The sequence below is a fragment of the Lagopus leucura genome, unplaced genomic scaffold (assembly GCF_019238085.1).
Source record: "Lagopus leucura isolate 7727_CA_CO unplaced genomic scaffold, USGS_WTPT01 Super-Scaffold_100009, whole genome shotgun sequence".
NCBI lineage: Eukaryota > Metazoa > Chordata > Aves > Galliformes > Phasianidae > Lagopus > Lagopus leucura.
Window position 1 is genome coordinate 16,600,315 of NW_024962266.1, and position 19,948 is coordinate 16,620,262.

At 34.4% G+C, this 19,948-nt stretch overlaps 1 long non-coding RNA gene across 2 annotated transcripts in view; it reads left to right on the top strand.

The window, feature by feature from the left end:
- LOC122181439 overlaps positions 1 to 19,948 on the top strand; it is a 45,780-nt gene that overhangs the window by 16,725 nt on the left and 9,107 nt on the right. Inside the window, exon 3 of one of the 2 annotated variants that reach the window (XR_006179435.1) lies at positions 14,408 to 14,498. This is a non-coding gene — a long non-coding RNA (uncharacterized LOC122181439). The remainder of the gene's footprint in view (positions 1 to 14,407; positions 14,499 to 19,948) is intronic. The other variant, XR_006179436.1, reaches the window with a different exon arrangement.

Here is a 19,948-nt window from a genome sequence, read left to right on the forward strand (position 1 = left end):
TTAGCATGACTAGGAGGGTAGAAGACAAGGAATGCAGTGATTTAAGCCTATAGCTTCGTTTATCTGCTCCATATGGAATTGCAACCTGGACAACAGTATCAATCCATTAAAATAAAGGGCTCATTCCAAAGGAACCTGGCTAAATTAGTCAAAGTATTCTCCAATTCATGGAGAACAGCAGAGAATATGGAGATAATTTCCTAGAATAATCCAGAGAATTGCTTTATGCTTCTGATATAGATCGCTGGGGAAATAATTTAAAAGCATTTTAAAATATCTTCCATTTTCTATTATGAGCCTTTGGATTTCTACAGTTTAAGAGATGTGAGATATTGTGGCTTAGAAAACTAATTACAAAACATAAAAATGCTCAGGTCTGATGGAACAAATCAGACAGAAAAAAAAGATTTCCATACAGAAAGATCAATGTTGAAATGGAAGTTACAGTTTTTACATAAGTGTCTTCCTCTCAACATCTTTGTTATACATTCTCTTTGTTCCTGTTGGCTTACTAATTATCTGTGATTTTTTTTTAATGCCCCTTACACTGGGTTAATTTTGTCTAACTCGACAGCAGGGGTTTGCGTAATAATAATTCACATAGCAATGTCAGTGATTAAAATCCTTTCATTAACATGGTACCTTATAGATAACACATGTGAAGCTTTTATCCCAATCTCTAGCCTCAGAAAGGCAGTTTTTGCAGAAAATAATAATTAAAACAAATCCTTGTACCAATTAGCTTTTGCCAGCAAAACAAATGAGATCTTTGGGTGTATTACAAAAGCAAAATCATACCAATCAAAGAGTATTTATTATGAATACAATGGTGTAGCATGCTTCTTTTGACAAATGAATTCTAATAATGTACTTGAAGTATAAAAAACAAGCATTCAAGCTAATTTTCTGGCTTTTTTTTTTTTGTAGACAGTACTGTCAAGTCACAGATAATCAACGGAGGGGTCAGAGTGCCTTGAGCTGAATGTTGTCAGAGATGTGGTGGAAGGTGCTTTGGGCTTGATACATCACCTGTTTTCGGCCTCCACAAGAATTTTAAACAGGTTCATCTGTCAGGGTAGAAGCACGGTTCAGTAATTAGGGACACAAGATAAAATAGTATTTTGGTGAGAACTAAAACTGTTCTACTAAGTGTGCTGCCTTTTCTGAAAAAAAAAAAAAAAAAAAAAAAAAAAAAAAAAAAAAAAAAAAAAAAAAAAAAAAAAAAAAAAAAAAAAAAAATCTATCCAAAGACATTCTAATGGTTCTTAAATTTCATTTTTAGGAAGGGCAAAAGATGTTTCCAGGGTGAATTCATTTATATACAAATACCCTAAGTCATAAAAAAAGTGTCTTAGCACCAGCAGCAGTGCAACAACACTGAGTACACCAGTCTCATTGAAATCTCTCACTGTCTTCTCCCCTTCTTTTGCTCTGCTTTCACTTCTAAAATGTTTCTTTTGAGAACTAACATGTAGCATGTCTGTATATTCTACCATCACACTGTAGCATACATCTCTTTTTAATGTCAAATAACATTTGTACAACTGCCAACTCATCTAGATAAACAAATCCTTCCTTTAATAATTTCATTGCAAAACCAGAACATTGTTCTAGACACCGTTTTATATTTTTTTTTACATTTTAAAACTGCTTTTCCCAGTGCAATAGCAACTTCCATATCAAGTAAAGGGGTCATGCTACAAAGACTCAAGCAGATCTGTGCCTTTATTTATGTAGATGCTGTATTCTTACTAAGCCTTCACTGTAGTAAGGTATTTGGCAGTTGATCAACATGAACAAATTTCTTCTGCAATCTTATCTGACAATTACAGTAGGTTGATATCTGAAAAGTTAGTTCAGTTTGTCTCTCTGTTGCCTCATGCACTCAAGTAAGTAATTCAAGAAGGAGGTCAGTGAATGGGTAGTTAGTAGGAACACTTACTGCAGCTATAGCTTTTCTGTAATTTTTCTGTGGATAATTTCATATATTTTTATCTTTAGTGCATTGCTGTTCCCATTGCTCTCATAAGTGGAAATAATTGCTTATATTTTTTTAAAGAAAAGAAACCAGGAGATAGCTCCCTAGAAAGCAGAGTCACTAAGCTGAGTACTAAAATTAATATAAATATGACTAGTAAATATTCATCTGATAAAGGCATTAGTATGAAATCTGAAATAATTGCTCTTGTGTAAAAGATTGTCAGGGCAAAATTTCAGGATTTGATTTTCCCAGCTACAATGAAAAATCTGTAAAATTCATAACCCTGTGAACCTTGTGTATGTAAAATGAAATGGACAGTATCTTTTATTTTTTTTTATAGGCAGTATCTATATTATTTTTCCTCATACTATAGCTTATGGATAACAGTTGTTTAGAAAATTTGGTTCAGCTGAGCAGAGTTCTATACACTGTAATCTCACTTAGAACTCATGTGCAAAAAAGTTATCTACAATAATCCATAGGGGTTCATGTTTTTCAGAATGTCTCACAGGCTGAAAAGTGAGCATTTTTGTTCTCCAAGTAGAGGCATGTTGTTGGAGTAGCCACTGTTGTTTGAGCTCCACTGATGACGTCTGTTGCTAACTGGATGCTTCCAGCACTCTGCTACTTCCAGGCAAATAACAAAGCAAAGCATGATGCTGAGACTTGCATAGCGGTAAGGCATCATATGGTAACAAGAGGAAGTTATAGAAGGTCAAAAGAATATGTATAGGCAATTAGGGAATGAGAAGAAAATGTACGTAGCACTGATGTTTTTAATGCTGTTGTAACTAGGTGGATTTTATTATAATTATTTATTCTCTTATAGCACAATTTTCCTAGACTTCTGTTTATATCATTAAGTATTACAAAAGGAATTCATCAGCCCTGATAAGAGTCAAGTCACTGTTTCTGCTTTGTCAGACAATGAAGAGCAAGCTCAAGACCCACAGATGCAATCCTGGGAATATACTTTTAGAGCGCAGTTTGTATCATATCTGTTTAGTATGGAAGTAGTATTTTCTAGTTGAATATTGCGTTGGTTCTTTTATTTGGTATTCTTTAATCTTCTGAGAAGTTAGGAAGAAGATGTGTTTGATAGAATCGTTGCTGCTTCTTCATGGATGTCCTTTCAGCTCTACATTTTGTTAATTTCCTCTTCCTTTTTTTTTTTTTTTTTTTTCCATTCCAACATGTTGTGGATGCCTTACCCTTCCTTTAATAATAAACTCTTTCCAATCAATAAACTTCTAAAAGAAGTATATCTATCATGGACGAGCTTTGCTCAACTGAAAAGAGTATATATTCAGTAATGAGTGCTAATAAAAGCACCGGACCTTTTGTGTATTAGGCTATATGCTTAGAAATGTGTCAATTTCCATGGCAGGTAGAATGGCATATATGATAAAAATCAAATTAAATTGTGCATATACAAATGCATGCTATGATACAGAGTAGATGAAGGATGTAGTTTTCTCCTAGAAAATATTTTCAAGCAGGTTTTCTCATTCCTGTATGAATAGAGAGCATCCTCTTGTACTGAACTGAGTGGAAATGTCTTGGTTATTTTTTTACTGGGTTTATCACTGACCTGATTGAAAAGGGGAAAAAAAGGTGAAATAAGTAAATAAAAATAGCTGTGGAAATAGAAATAATTGTCAGTAATGTTCTTTGAAATGTCTGGCTTATATTTTAAAAGCTTCTAAGTGTAGTGGACTTTTGTGGCTATGACCCATTGTGGGCCATTAGGGCCACCACAATCCTGGTGTTGCAGTTTGTCATGTTTTTGGTTTTTTTTTTTAATGAGCTCTTACTCACAGAAATACATTCTCCCCAGCCTTTAGCCATAGCTGTGAGTCTGGAACAAAAACTTTGCATGTTGTCAGAAAAGTAAAATCATACAAGAGAAAATTAATGGCCATTTCTATACATCAGTCTTTTCTATTATCTCTGTAAACACTATTACCTCAGCAAAGCTGAGTTACTGTTCATCCTCCTACTTCTGCCTGAAGCTCTGTAAGATTTTGCACGTCAATAAATTTGGTCTAGAGGAAACATTTATGCAGCCAAAAGGCAGTGGTTGTGTAGGTCAGGCCTCATAGATATGAAGAAAAACAGTTTATTCTTAGCCTGTATGTGGTAAAAGCACCTTGACAACTTTAGTTTGTATCTTGTCCTTGTGGTAGACTTTGCCACTGGTGAATCTTTTTGACCTCTTTCACTGTGTTATGACGGTTGTTACTCAGCTTGTGATCTAGGTGTGTCTTAAATCCAGGGAGAGATCACCGTCCCATTCTGATAGGCTTTGAAACAGCTGAAGACAAATGCTGAAGAGGAGGGAGGCAAGATTTATAATGTAGTTTGGTGCAGCAAAAGAAAAGTTTTTCTTATTTTGCTAGCCAAAAAGTTGTAAGGCCTTCTGCTTTGTAGAACAAAATAAGCAGACAGACTTGAAATCACTCGATTAATCATTCTCAAATGTAACTCCCTGAAATATGTTTGAAGTAACTCTTTGCAGTTTCCACTAGGAAAAAAACTGCATTACACAGAAATCCAGGTCAGGTTCAAAGATGGAAACTACCAGTGCCCAAGTTTTGGAAGGATTGTTTGAAGATTGGTTCAACTTTTACCTTTTTAAAAGAAGGTATCAAATGTATCAAATTCATCTCTCTCAAAAAAAGAAGAGGTTCTATTGCAAATTCTAGCAGACACATCAATGATTTCTTGAAAATGACGCTGTATTACTTATTTTGACAGTTCAGATTTTGTGTTTGTGATCCATCTGTACTGTAGGTATTGTTTTATTTTTGTGTGTTGTTCAAAAAATCTTGGTGAGGTGAAGGAATTGGAAGCAGTGCTGATTTGCGAAAGTTAATAAATAATCAATACAGCCTTTTGCTGCAACCTTCAGTTTTACTACTCCTGAAATAATGAGCTACTTAAACTGTATCTGAGTACAACAGTATGGTTTAAATCATAGAAACACGCTCCTCATCTCAGTTGAAGATTTTGTGACTTAGTCTTGGACGGGAAAATAAATGGGAGTCCATAATTAACTGATTATTGCAGAATTAGGTGACATTAAAGTGAATTTATTTTAATAAGCAGTACTACTTGCCCAAATGAAAAGCTTAGTTCTCTGAAGAATCTCCCAAAAAGAACTGGGAATGAGTTCTGTGCAACTGATATCTTTTATGTTAATTTAAGTTATTTATGTAATTACCTGTGGTTAAAGAATATAAAAAACGTAGCAGAGATAAATATGTCTTTAAAAATTGGTAATTGCTTCACATCCTTATATCAGAATGGGGGGTAGGGAGGGGGCGGGAGGGGAAAGAGAAGGGAAGACATGAATAAGCTATAGGAAATAAAGGAAATAACTTCAATTTTAAAGAAAGAGTTTATAAGAACACTCAGAATTTCTCAGGTTCAAAAGCTTACTTCAGTGTGGAATTCACTACTGGATTTTACAAACACTGTCTCATCCTCCTCAGCCCAGTTCATTTTTTTCTTGATTTTGTACAAGCATATGGGTGGAACAAGCTTTGGAGTTCAGTTACGCTACTTTTAATTTAAGTGAGTTAACCCAAAATGAGGTGGACAATTTGTATCTGCCTTTTTCATTATCTTCAACAACTTGTGGTCCTGTATTATAATAAGCCCTAGGTTAACCTAAGTCTTTCCCACAAAATCTTATTGAAATCTAATCCACAATAACTTAGAAAGCTCTATGAAAAAGAAAAATTGCTGAGGTAGTAAGTTATGTTTCTTAAACTCAGAATTACATAGATTACTCCTATTACTGACACTCAGGAGTACAAAGCAAATTAATGAGGCAGAATGAAGCATACGAAAGGAATAAATAAGTCCTACTAGTAACTAATTCTCTCAGTAATTTCCAACATCAGTAATTCAAATTCAGTAGCAGTGTTTCAACTAGTAATTCTGGTAAATGATTCAACAATAAATCTTAGGGATGACCCTTGAAGAAACTTAAAAATTAGAGCAATTAAGAGGTCTTCCAAATGTATTTAAATACATTTCTGAATTTTATATTAGCATGTTCATGTCAATATAGATCACAGTAGATAATTTTATTGCAGAATACATTCTTCTAGAAAAAAAGAATCTCATATTCAGAGGGTGATATTAGAGTGGTCTTTCTTTTGCCTGGCTTCAGATAAATGGTGATGATGTTCTGATGATAGACATCAGCACAGCGATAGAAAAAAAGGGACATATAAATGATCTTGAGTGTAATAAATGCTTGAGAATTTGATAATAACAATTTGAGAGTCAACAGGGAAGCTTGGCACGATGAAGTGTGGTGAATCAGGATGATCAAATGATTTTATTAGTTTGCTTTTATTAGTCAGATCTATTTCCATTTTTTTTAATATGACCAGGGGATAAAAAAAAAAAAAAAAAAGTAATTGTAATCAGTTTATCAAACACAACCCTGGCAGAGAGTATGCCACTGCTAACCTGATTTTGTCCTAAGTGAACACACAATGTTTTGACTAATCTTCGGCATCCAAGATCATTTCTGTCAGGAAGATGAGTCAGAGCAATAGCTTAGTTATTTTGTCTTGGTGTTTTATTTAAAGTGATCTGAAAATACTGTTTCAGAGCTGATCTTGTTTCTGTTAGACATGGGACAAATGAAGCCTAAAAACTGAAAAATATCTTAATTTACCTTCAAACCACAGAACAAGAGTCACAGTATAAGCTTTGTCAGTGTTCTTGCCCTTTCCACCTGTCACCTGAACTTCACCTAAAATAATCATGTACTCAGTGGGGGAGAAGAAATTCTGTAACCATGATAGCTAATGCCCAAATCGTCTTCCCCAGAGCAATGATGAATAATTATAAACTATTCCAAATTATAGACAGTAGACACTGTGATGGAGATTTTTGTAGACTGGACTGAGACAATTACCAAATGAAGGAAAATATTATTATTTTATGAAATGTAACATTTTAATACATTGTGAAAAATGATGAGGGAATAATAAATGGAGGGCATAAAAAGAGCTAATAATAAAAAGGAATTTAGTGAGAAATCCCGCTGTCATATTTGCATTTACCCTGAAACTAATGCCGTGCACATTTTTGAATGCAAATAATTCACAAGAGGAAGCAAAATGAGGATGTTAATAATCATTTTTCCCTTAATGAGAAGCTGTACTTTGATTGAAAGGAGCTTTAAGGTGGCCTAAACTAGGCCTAACAAAAGAGATTTTTTTTTCCTTTTTTTTTTTTTTTTTTTTTTTTTTTTTGAGACTATTTAAAGGAATGTGTTAGAATAATATTCTGTCACTTAAAATCCCCAGCATTAACATTGTTATCACAAATCTTATTTCAAATTAAAAAAGACGTGTTAGGAAAATTATTCATTCCATACGGGATTTTCTTTTTCACTTTGACTATTAACTTAAATGCTTTTTCTTGTGGAAACAGTTTTAAGATTTTTTTTAGGATGAATTTTCTTTTTTTTCTTTCCTTATTTTCTTTTTTAAAATTCCCTTTAAAAAATAGACTGTTATTTCTGGACTTTATAGCCAAAACTAGAATTCTTCCTCATTCTTTTACTTGGTGAAGTCTTGTCAGTCCAACTGGAATTGCCCTCCTAAATCAACTCTGGCATCTATCTTCTTTCTGTTGCTTAAAAACATTTATGTATTTCATATGAAATACTTAATTAAAAGTAGGTTAATTCAGGCTTGAAAACACATTTTCTCCAGGTGGAATGCACAGTATCAGATGTTAAGATGGAAATTACTTTGCACTGTACTAGAAATGGAAACACTCCACTAATTCATTGCCAGTGTTGGTCAGCACCTTTTTAACCACTCAAGATAAGTCCAAAGTGAATATAATTCTATTAAATTATACACATCTTCTATTAAAAGGAGGTGCAACAAGGTCTGTCCAGTGTGGCCTGAATCCTGTCACTTTCCTCACGGAGTACTACAGAATACTTCTCTGTGAATCACTGTCTACATACTGAAAAGAAAGCAAATGTCCTCCTATGTCAGGAAATAATCCCATGTATGCTGGACAATAAAATTTTCTGCTAGGAATTATAGAAAGCAAGATTTGATTTCTTTTGATGAATTGGTTTTCACTCAGAATTTTGCAGACATCCTTTTGCCTTTGAATGTTCCACACTGTGTGTTTTATGTAGATGATCATGGATATGTCATGTGATGTAGTTGCTCCGTGATTACAATTTTATATTTTATTTAATTTTAAAATATAAGGAAAATATAGGAAATAAGAATATAACAGAGCAAATATACACAGTGTACAGGTCTTAATCTTCAAGATGAGGCTGAGTATAGGGCCTGCCCCCATAAGCCATGCCGTTTCCTGTTGTATGGTATAAGGACTGGGAAGTTTCCCTCTCTGCATACCTGGGGCAGCCATTTTATTTCAGCCACCATTTTATGGGAGTGGGCCTTATGTTCAGTTATCATTTTCAAAAACAAAATTTCTGACAAAGTGTTGTGAGCTGAAACAATTCATTGGAATATTTAAGTGGAATCTAAGAGGACAAATAGAATTTAATTGTTTCACAAAATCAGAATAAGTTGCACTAATAATGTTTTCTGCAGTGACCATTTAGCCACAGTGTGCCTTTGCAGGGTACAATTAATATACCATAATTAAAATGCAGTATCTTTCTCACATTACCATTAATTAGCTTGCTTTGATGCTCCTTGTTACCCATCAACTGGTACTGGCATGGCAGGACAGATAAGCTTTCAGAAGTAAACAATGACTTAGTAATCTTTCTTATCACTGTACTGAATTAATTTCTTTGTGAGCTGAGCCAGGTAATCGTCTTGGCCCCTTCTGTATGCTAACGTTACTCTCTGAAGTAATTTTCTGTTCCACATTTATAGCTTTTTAAGACATTGCTCTATGGCATCTCGAATTTTGTCTTAGTTAATTGTCCCGAAAAATGCATGAAAATAATTTGATGATAAAAACGACTAAAGATTTTAACATATTTTTTAATTAGGGAAACATTTATTTGATTCTTTCCCCTTTTCAGGCTTCTCATTAATGTTGCAGCATGATTATACCTTCACGTTTATCAACCAAAAATTGTCATCTCTAGTGGTGCAAAGCTCCCATTTTTCTTATGTTGTGTAGCATTAACTCTGCAAGTAATAAAATTCTAATGCACTCAGTTGAATTACTCAATTAAATCTTAGCCAACATGTAGAATGGCTGCATATCAATCTCAAGAACAGCTTCCAGTCATCTGAGTGAGCACTTATTTGGGATCTGATTCTCTACCAGCTAGTCTGTCTTGAACTACATATGCTAGATTTAACCACAAGATTGTGTGTGTAAGCACATGCATAAATCTTTGTTTGATGAAGGCCTTACACATTGTAACTAATGAAATGAAATTATTTGTCTTCTCACAGGGACATGGGTATTTATTTCTTTTAACAAGCATGTGTGATTTTTACAGCCTGGTATCTGATTATGTGTTACACTTAGAAAAATATCTTTTCATGGGGCTGTAAAATTGTGCTCAGTAACTTTTTGGTTTTATTTTATTAATGGTAGTATAAGAGATTTTATACTTGTGGATGTGGCAACTTTTAACTGAAGCTTAATATGTTCACATTTAATACTTTGGTGTTTTTTTCTAATGTGTGTCAGAATGCTGCTTATATATTCAGATGTGATCATGCAAAAATCTATAAAAGGAATCGTGTTATACGACATAGGATCGTCTTTCATAGAATCAATCATAGAAAGGCTTGAGTTGAAAGGAGCTTTAAAGATCATCTGGTTCCAGTCCCCTTGCAAGGGACGGAGTTGCTACCTGCTATATCAGGCTGTTCAGTGCCCCATCCAATCTGACTTTGACTGCCTCCAGGGATGGTACAGTTTCTCTGGGCAGCCTGTTCCAGTGCCTCATCACCCTCTGAGTAAAAAATTTATTTCTAATATATAATCTAAATTCTCCACTCTTTTAGTTTAAAACTGTTCCCACTTGTCCTGTCACTGTCAAACCATGAAGCAGTTGATCTCCTGCTTATAAACTTCCTTTAAATACTGAAAGGCTGAAATGAGGTCTCCCTGGAGCCTTCTCTTCTCTAGGCTGAAGCCCTTCTCTTGTCTCTAGACAAGCCCAGCTCCCTCAGCCTTTTTTCATAGGAAAGGTGCTCCAGCCCTCTAAAAATCTCTGTGGCCCTTCTCTGGACCTGCTCCAAGAGCTTCACATCCTTCTACTAGGGGTCTCGGGCCTGGATTCAGTACTCCAGATGGGGCCTTAAGAGGGGGTAGAGTGGGGGAGAATAATTGCTTCCCTCTTGCTTCTGGCCACCCCTGGCTGTTGATGCAGCCAGGATATGGTTGGTCTTCTTGGCTGCAGGTGCACATTGTTGGCTTCTGTCAAGCTTTTCATCCATCAGGACCCCCAAGTCCTTCTCTACATGGCTGCTCCCAGTCTGTAACTATATATCTGGAATTGCCACAACCCAAGTGCAGCACCTCTCAGATTCATGTGGGTCCACTTTTCAAGCTTGTCCAAGCCTGCTAGGGTCGCATCCCATTTTTCTGTTGTATCAACCATAGCAGTCAACTTAGTGTCTTCAGCAAACTTGCTGAAGGTGCACTCAATCCCACTATTCACACCATTGGTAAAGATACTGAAGAGCATCAGTCCCAAGATAAACCCCTGGAAGACACCTCTTGTCACCAGCCTCCAGCAGGATTTAGAGCAATTGATAACAACACCTGAGGGGTGACCACTTAACAAATTCCTTATCCACTGAATAGTCCACTCTTCATATCTTTCCAATTCAGAGATATCTAGATAGATCATTTTTGCCTTTTTGAAAATAATTAGTTGTAGCAGATAGACTTTAATGATGACAAGATTTGAATTTTCTTTATATATATTGCATATATAAATCTACATAAATATGTAAATATATTTACATATTTTCATCTATGTATACTGTTACTTAATTGAAAAATTAGTGTTATTGCATAGCAATCTATAGTTTAAAAGAGGCTAAAGTAAGACTTAGATTCCTACTAAAAATGAATATGAAACTCAAAAAAGTGCAATCAAAAGAACTATAAAGTCATTGGCATGTATTCTCTGTGTATATCTTCAGCATTTCATTATCATTCACTGTCTCCTAGCTTTTACGTTTGTTCTGACACTGATTTTTATTTTTTTTTTTTCTTGTTTGTGTGTTATTCTGTGTGATTAGGTGCACTTAGGTGCATTTTTAGACAGTGATCATTTCAGTGGAAATATACCTAGGAATCTGTCACACATGGTACTTGTGTTTGGATTTCACTTTATGCCCTTTTCCACAACTTATGACCTTTCATGCAGGCTATTTTTCTATCTCTGATCCCCAGAGCTTTGTCCCCATAAGAATTTTGAAGTTTTATACCTTCAGATCTCCACCAAAGAATAGCAAGGGAGACGGAAACAATTCTTGGATAAAATGTCACAGACATAATCTAGTTCCAGAGCAGAACTCTAATTTTTGTTTAGTTTTTGAGTGTATATTACTGAATATCATCCTCTTCCTCTATTTCTGCTGAAGCAAATGCTGAATCTATTACTATCATAGTTGCTAATTAAAAAGCATTACTACAGGTCTGCCTGTATCTGATAACTGATGGAAGCTTTGCATTCTGAGCTAAAAGCAAATTGCAACCACAAGTGGATATGGTATTGATGCAAACTATTATTTACAGTCACCCTCTGTTGAATCTCTGAAATTGGTTGAAGAGCAGTTGTACTGTGTATGTTCTCTAAAAATACTACGTATTTATTAATGTACGTGTAGAATATGGCAATGTTTTTCCTGGGAAGTCTGATTTGCAAGCACTGAAGGCAATGGAGAGAATAATTAACCATTCTTTCAACCATGTATTCTGTGTATATGTTTGTGCATATGCATATACATACACACACAAAACCTTTTTCTGTTAGCTATATTTTAAATATTGGTAGATTAAAAATTGTTTCAGGCTAAGAATATCAAGAATATAGGGGGAAGAAAAGTAAATTTGGTAAGAAGTTATTTCTAAGGCAGCCTCCTGATTCATAGTAATTGTTTTTATGGCTGAAAAGCAAACTTTTGGCAATCCCAAGGTAAAAGATTGTCAACAAAGGAAAACTTTTAATGTATTAAAGGCCAATGCTTTTTAATGTGCTATGTAAAATTATAATGCCTTCAGTTTCACTCCAGGACAGAAAGCAGAATCACATATGTTAACTGTACTAAGAAAGTTTCTCTTTGAGCATTGGAGATTTTTAACTTTAGAAAGGTATGGAGGGATCTTCTAGATCTTGATTTCTCTGTATGAAACATCATACAGAATACTTTGCACTGGATCCCTATTGAGAGTGGTGGAATCACACTTTTCATTACTACTTACGGTAGTTGCAAGATAATGACTCAAGAAGAGCCACTGATACAGGTTGGGAAGCTTTGGTGAATTTCATATTGTTCTTTGCCCAACAGACATCAGGACAAATATTTATCAGGAAAAAAAAACTGAGGGTTAAACAGAACTAAAGAGAAATTCAAGCATTTTAAAACTTTTCTTCTGGGCATTGTTCCAGTTTTTTGATTTTCATATGTCTACCGAAATTAAATGACATTGTAAACCTACCAATCTTTTTCTATCCATTATTTAATTCTTAACTCCTGACTGGAGAATTATTAACATTAATTATTAACATTAATAACATGAAATACTAGTCCTACAGTTTTAGCAGACTAGTAAATTGAAAAGATGTCTAAGAACTCTTATTATTAACCTTACTGAAATAATTTCAGCTAAAAATTGCAAAATACATGTTAATATTACAGTGCTGCTACTGGAGCTACCCAGTGATTAATAAGAATATTCAATATAATGCCAGTTAAAATAAGATGTAGAAAGAGATCTAATACTAAGTGGGTTTATCTCTACATTTATATATATATAATATTCTAGAGAAAAAAGAATCCTATCATTTCTGTTTTGTTCCATAATTGATTAGTATAACAGTGCAGAGATATACAGAGCAATTCAATTTTAGCAATGGTAAATTCTGTTAATTTGAATTAGCTAACCAGTTAGTAAATGCAGAGATCTGACCAAAATTAATAAAAGCTGTTTAATTTAAAAATTGAAATGAATTTCAGTGATTTTTACTTATTATCTATAATGAGTGATTTTAGAACAGATAGATTAATGAATGTCGTAGAGGACAAATTAAAAACACAGCAACTTTGTTCATGAAAGTTTATGTTCTTTCTTGAATGTACAATAGGCAGTAGAGTATTTACTTGGTGTAAGTTGCTGCTTCTTTAAGTTTTGGTATCATGATGCTGAAACTAAATTGTAGAAACATTGGCTGTTTCTTCTTGGCATTATTATGCAGCTTCGTTTTTATCTTCAGCTTTTTACTAGTTTAGGAGGCATGAGGTGAATGTGTATAAATGCAGAATTCACGTCCTATTTTTAAGGGAGGTATATTTTCACTTGTGGATTGCCTTGTTATGTTTTTCTTTCCCATCACAATAAAGATGTTTATCAAGGGCCCCAGGAGTTCATTCCTTCATAGAGGTAGCATGGTATCTTGGTAAAAATTCATTCTATGAACATGCCATCTGCCCATATATGTAAAACAATGCTTTAGTTCTTCTGATGCAAAATGTTTGAGCATTATTGACAGATTTCTCTTTAATCATAATTATGAGGTAGAATTTTTTGTTCAATTGTAAGTTAAACTTCTATTTCAAATTAATCTAAACCGTGCCTAATATCTTTGCCTAAGTCTCTACATGTAAATGGCCATCAATCACAAAGTTGTCACTTAAGTTTTTTAGCAATTCTTTCTGAGTTTGCCAAGGAAACTGGAAAAACAGTTCCTTAGTTGCTTAAATAATATAAATATTTTGTATTCAAAGTGATTCATGTATCAATGACCAGCTACATCATGATCATTAGATTATCTCCTCATGGAATAGGTAATGGACTACTTATACAATAGAGCATAGTGTCAGGGAAGATTGGAGACCAGTGTCAAGAGGCAGCTAATTCACTAACATTATGAAATCCCAAGTTTTCTAGCATGAGTCATGAGGTCTTAGTACAGGTGTGAAACGTAATGACCACAGCATTTTCACTAGATATTTAAAAATGTGCTAGCTGTCTGTTCTTACAATGAAATGACGAATAGTTCTATAAACACTAAAATAAAGTATCTGACCATTATTGCATAAATAGCTGGCATTCTATCTATGTTTTTGCACTTCCCCTTCATTGAGGGAAGAATGTCTTTTGTCATTTTGGAAATAAAGAATCCATTTTCTTTAACTGTAGACTAATTTTGTTTTGTTGTCCTAAATCTTTTATTTTTCTGATTTACTACAGCCCAGAGACAATGTGGAGAAACAGTCTACAAATGTGTACTTTCAGTCTTACCATGGGATGTGGGGTAAGCATACATTCCAACTTAGTACAGGTATGAAACGTAATTGTCAACGGTTTACGGGCTTGTTCGGCCTGGTTCTGTGACCAGTGGGGTGGAGGGATCCGCGGATCTGCTCCTCTGGAAAAGGGAAAAAGGGGACCCCAAAATAATTGAAAACAGCAGCAACGATCTGAGGAGAAACAAACTAATTTACTAAATATGGTATTGGGATGCAAGATAACACACCATAATACAATATAATTAGAATTGAAGCTAATAAATCAAATATAATGAGGGAGAGAATGTCCGAAAGGTGGATAGGTCTCACCATAAAGCTGAGGTGAGATGCGCAGTCCAGTTGAGCAGCCAAAAGATGGAGGAGAGCCAATGAAGAACAGCAGACGAAAAAGAGCGCATCAGGTGACCTTGCCAGTTCTATCTCCTCTCCGTGACTGCAGAGTTCTCTGGGGAATGTAGTTCTTCTCTTCTAGGCAGGTACCCAGGACTTGAGCATTAACAGTTAAACTCCCAGTGCCCCACATGATGTTATGATGTGGAACACCGAAAACCAAAAATCATAAAACCATGGCAGTAATGACCACTTCAGCTTTTGATTTGAAAGCCATGAGCTTTGTTCTAGCTCAGTTCTTAATTAACTGTGTGTGTTGAGGTTAGTTGTCTCAAATTTCATTCATAGGCTCTAATTCAATGAAAAAGCATACTTGGTATCACTGCATCTGGGGCTGGTTCCCTTACACTTTTATTACTGAACTCTACCTGTTTTGTTTGTTTTTTTTTCAATGAGAATAGTATTTATATAAAATAGGAACAATAATTTGATTTTCCTGTGAAGAAACTTCTGTGTGGTAAGGATAGGTAATAACCAATTAAGAGATGGAAAGATGTTTTTTGTTTGTTTGTTTGTTTGTTTGTTTGTTTTGTGACCTTGAATTATATCTTGGATTTAATACAACTAAAGAAGAAGGCAGGATTTGGGTTGTGGAAAAAGGAATTGACAGGAATTCAGCAGGAGTCTTAGATATCTTCTTCTGTACCCATCTAGCCTGAAATCATTCCATTAATATTTCACTCTGTTAGGAGTTAATTCAGAGTTCTACGAAGCCATGTTCTGTATTAAAAAAATTATATTTTTAAAAAGTTTTCCAGAATGAGAATAAGAAAATATTATCCCAGAAATGTGCCAAGGCAGAGCAGTTTTGCATTTTTTACTGTGTAAAATACTGACTGTATGAACTGTAACTTGCTGCATTGCTCTAGTTTGCACAGCTCATATCTGAGATGTTTTCTCAATTTAAAATAAATCTGTAATAGATTTTGTCTTTTTTGAGAATTCTATAGTCCAGTCATTTTTCCTTAATGAGCTCAAAAAGTACTCTCTTCTTTTAAATTTCATTTTTTCTAGTTATGTCTATTTTCCAACTTTGTTCATAAAAGCTAGCTATAACTGGTACAAGATCAAATCACTCTTTTTTTTTTAACTTTGGATGTTGTTATGAACTTTTGTATTTCCATTAAATGAGTATTTTCTTCAGTAAGTGCCATTTAGCTATTCCAGTAATTAATAAAATCAAGAATGCTTCCTACTGTGAGTCTTGCCTACATACTTTTAAGTCTATGTATCGTAGGTGAGGATATGCTTGTAAAGTCTGACAATTAATTAAGTTGTTTTGATCTTTTATTCTCCTGTTTACACATATTATTATACCTATGAAGTCTAATTTGTTTGATGTATGTTGATGTGTTTTCTTATAATATAACAAGGATTTGTTTCTTTTGTTCTGGAGTTATTGTGTTACTGTGATCACAAGATTCCCTGAGCTTAATTGTATGTTATACAAGAAAAATATCTTTCACGACCCAAGTTTACAATACTTATTATTTTCCATGTACAGTAAATGTCATTAGTTTGAATATGTACATTGATTTCCTTTTTAATGGTTACTGTTGATATAATTGGACTAAGTTCAAAGCTTAGAGGAAACATATTTAAAAGCAACAAAGAGTGAGCCCTAATTTTTACTGTTTATGATCATTAACAATGATTTTGCCCACTTCACGAAGAGCTTGTGGTCATTTGAAATAAATATTCATATTCTTCTCTAAATTAATCTGCTTCTTTCCTACAAAGAAATTTCATACATTGACTGCGATTGAAATTTTAATCTCCTGATTGTTTTGGAGTTCTGTTTTACACTTCCCTAGACTAGGCCTGATTCCTCCCTGCTAGATCCTAGTGAGCCCATTTAGAGTGAATGACAGCAACCAATGTAAAGATCTTATTCTAACAGAGCTTAGTCACTGAAGGCGACTACAGAAAGAAATTCTCTTATGAAATAGGATTACTTGAAGAAATATATTTTTTCCATTAGGCAGTGATTCCACTGAATTTAAAAGTAAGTTCTCACTTTAGTTATTAAAAATCATTAGATACCTTGCAGCATACCTTGTAAGATTGAGCCTTCTTTTGACTCACTTTGAGCAAAGTCTATGCAGTAGGCTAAGAAAGAAAGCACAGCAACAACTTGTACTTCATCCTGTGGTAGATAATATGAATATAAACAAATGGCTTGAGAATTGTTTATGGCTTGACCAGCGTTATCTTGCTAGCTATTTTCCTTATAGATTCAACGTTATGTGTCTAAAAATTTCTCAGCAGTACAACAATGATTTGGATTTCAGCTCCCAAAACTGATGGGAAAGGCAAGTGATCTGAAATGCCTACAAACTTCAAGTCAAAGGCCTGATGTTCTATCTAGCCTTCATTAAGTCTGTTTCTTTCACAATGTCTTGGCTTTACAACCAAAAGATTTTTTTTCTTCTACTGTTGCAGATAGCATCTGATGTCACTCAGTATGCTATTGTATCTTTTTACAACTGTTTTGTGTGTGTTACTTAGTGATGCAATATGAGGAAATGTCATAATGTATTACATAATGTTATTATTTTAGATAGAATCAAATTTCTTCTGATCCCAGTACATGCTAAGTGTGCTTCAAAAGTAACTTCGGAGAATGTGTTTGAATATATTTTTTTTAATAGTATGTTTTAAATGGTAAATCTTCTCTGTGGTATGCGATATTTATTTACATAATCTGGAGAATGAATGGTTTGGAAAGGTTATCCAGCTTTTCAGAGTGAACATCTCCAGGATCTCTGACAATGTGTCCTGTGTATGTGCAGCATTGCTGTTGATTACCTTCTGATCATGTTGTCCTTTATACTTCAAACAATTTTCATAGCATAGACAGGAGATATTTTTCCATTATTTAGATCATATCTAGTGCTAAAAATGACTATCTTCTTGCTAACTTGATTATCACAAGTATCCTTATTAATTTCTATTAATATGAGGGATTATCTGAAAGTAATGCCTCCTATTTTATGTCAGTCCACGACACTGAGGACAGATGTTTGTAGTACAGCAGAAGAAGTTAAACCTTCCCACCAATATTTTGTTACATGTTGTGGCCATTTGACAGACGGTAGTAGAGAGGCAGCCTGACAGAATAACATCTGATGTGAAACCACGTGTAAAGCCAAGGGGTGTCACTGAATTCCTCCATGTGGAAAAAAAAATGGGGCTCGTTGACATTCATTGATGCTTACTGAACTTTTATAGAGACCAAATAGTAGCTGTGAGCACAGTGAGGCAGTTGGTGGTGCGTCTCAGCAGTGACAACGGTGACAGTTGGTACCTGCGCTGGTGCAGATTTTTACGTGCAGGTCATACAGGCTGTTGTTCATACTTGTGAGAATACATAGCTAATGGTGGTGACTATGTATTCAAATGGTGTTTTGTAGCTGAGAATTTGCTCCATAAATGTTATTGTGCGCTTTGTGGCTTTCCCTGGAAATAAATAGGAGGCATTACTTTTGGAATGACCCAGTATTGTTATGCAGGCATACCATGAATCAAGACTTTCCTGGAATTGGACATGCCAATGCCTTATATATATGTTATCTTGTTCCCTTCTGTGTAGAAGTCAACAAAAACACTGTAAATTCTCAATGAAAATCTTTTTTAAGAGGCAGTAATAAGGAATAAAGATCTATAGAGGCAGATGGCTATTTCTAAGCATTATCTACCATGTTTCAAATATAGAATAGAAAAAGATATAGGGTCTCTCAATAGAAATATATTTGCCTTGGTTGTATCTATTAATAAAGTTTTGTACCATTTGCTTGGCAAACAATGATTATCCTTTTAATACTGAGAAAGGAATTAATAATCTAGAAAACTGATCATTGTAATTATCTGGAAAAAAAAAAAAAAAGAAAGAAAGAATAGCATAAGACTTGTCAACAAAAATACAGTCACAAGTTAATCTTCCAATGCAGAAAATATGATCTAATTGATGTCACAAAAGCTAAATTCCAAGGCAATGAGAGATGATTAGATTGGCAATTTTTCATAGTAGAGAAACAACTTGTTGTTGTAGAGCTAAATATAAATGAAAAATTGACCTAGAAATTGATCCTGTATGTATAAATTCATTGTGTAAGTGTTCAGAAACTTGGTTCATTAGTTGTAAGGAAGTAAAGATCAGTTTAGCTTTACGTAGTTAAATAACTGGAATTCATTTTCAAGTATGCGAAGCTGCGCACTGATACTTCATTAATGTTTAAAATCCATACAATGGATTGGGCAATGTTTGGATCATGGTATCATCTCTTAAAACCATGTCTCACCTATCTGGAGAGTCCTTGTTAACACAGTTCAATGGATTTTTCACACCACTGATTCTGTTCAAGTTTTAGATCTATAATTCTACCTACTATGATATACTTAGCTACACAACAATACCTATTACATACCTCTCTTTGTGTATTAGCTTTGTGAGGAAGTATTTTTAATTAAAGAAATTCACTGAGGAGTTTAGAGAAGAAATATGAAGACACAATGATTTAATGGATTTTGTTGTTTTTTTTTTTAAACAAAACAGAAACAATAACCTCCATTCTGTATAAAGACACGGATTTTATGGATGATCTTTTATACCTCTTATCTAACAGCACAAGAGAGTATGGCACACTCACTTACATCACATAAAGTGATTGCACTTGCCTACATAGCTGTTTTTTTCCCCATCCATTTCAATCAGAAATCTGCTCTGGAATAGGAGCCAACCATCCTGTTTCTGTGTGATCTGCAGCTGTTGCGTGTGACACCCATCACAGCTCTTCTGTAGCTGAGCGCTGTGGTGCCTCTCACAAATCTGTTTCCCCCACAAATGGCTTTAGCCACCCTGTTCTGCGCACCTGCAGACTATGTTCATTAGAAACAGTAGGCCTGTGGGGAGAAAAAGAATAAAGAAACAAATAGATTGATATGAGTGATTTGAGGAGGGAAAAAAACACCCTGCTGTGCAGATTCTTAAGCTTACATTACTGCAAATTTGTGCTCTGCCTTTGTAAAAGAAAAGCATCAGTGTCTTAATAACAACATATGACAGGCTTAAGAAAAGGAAGGACAAGATTTT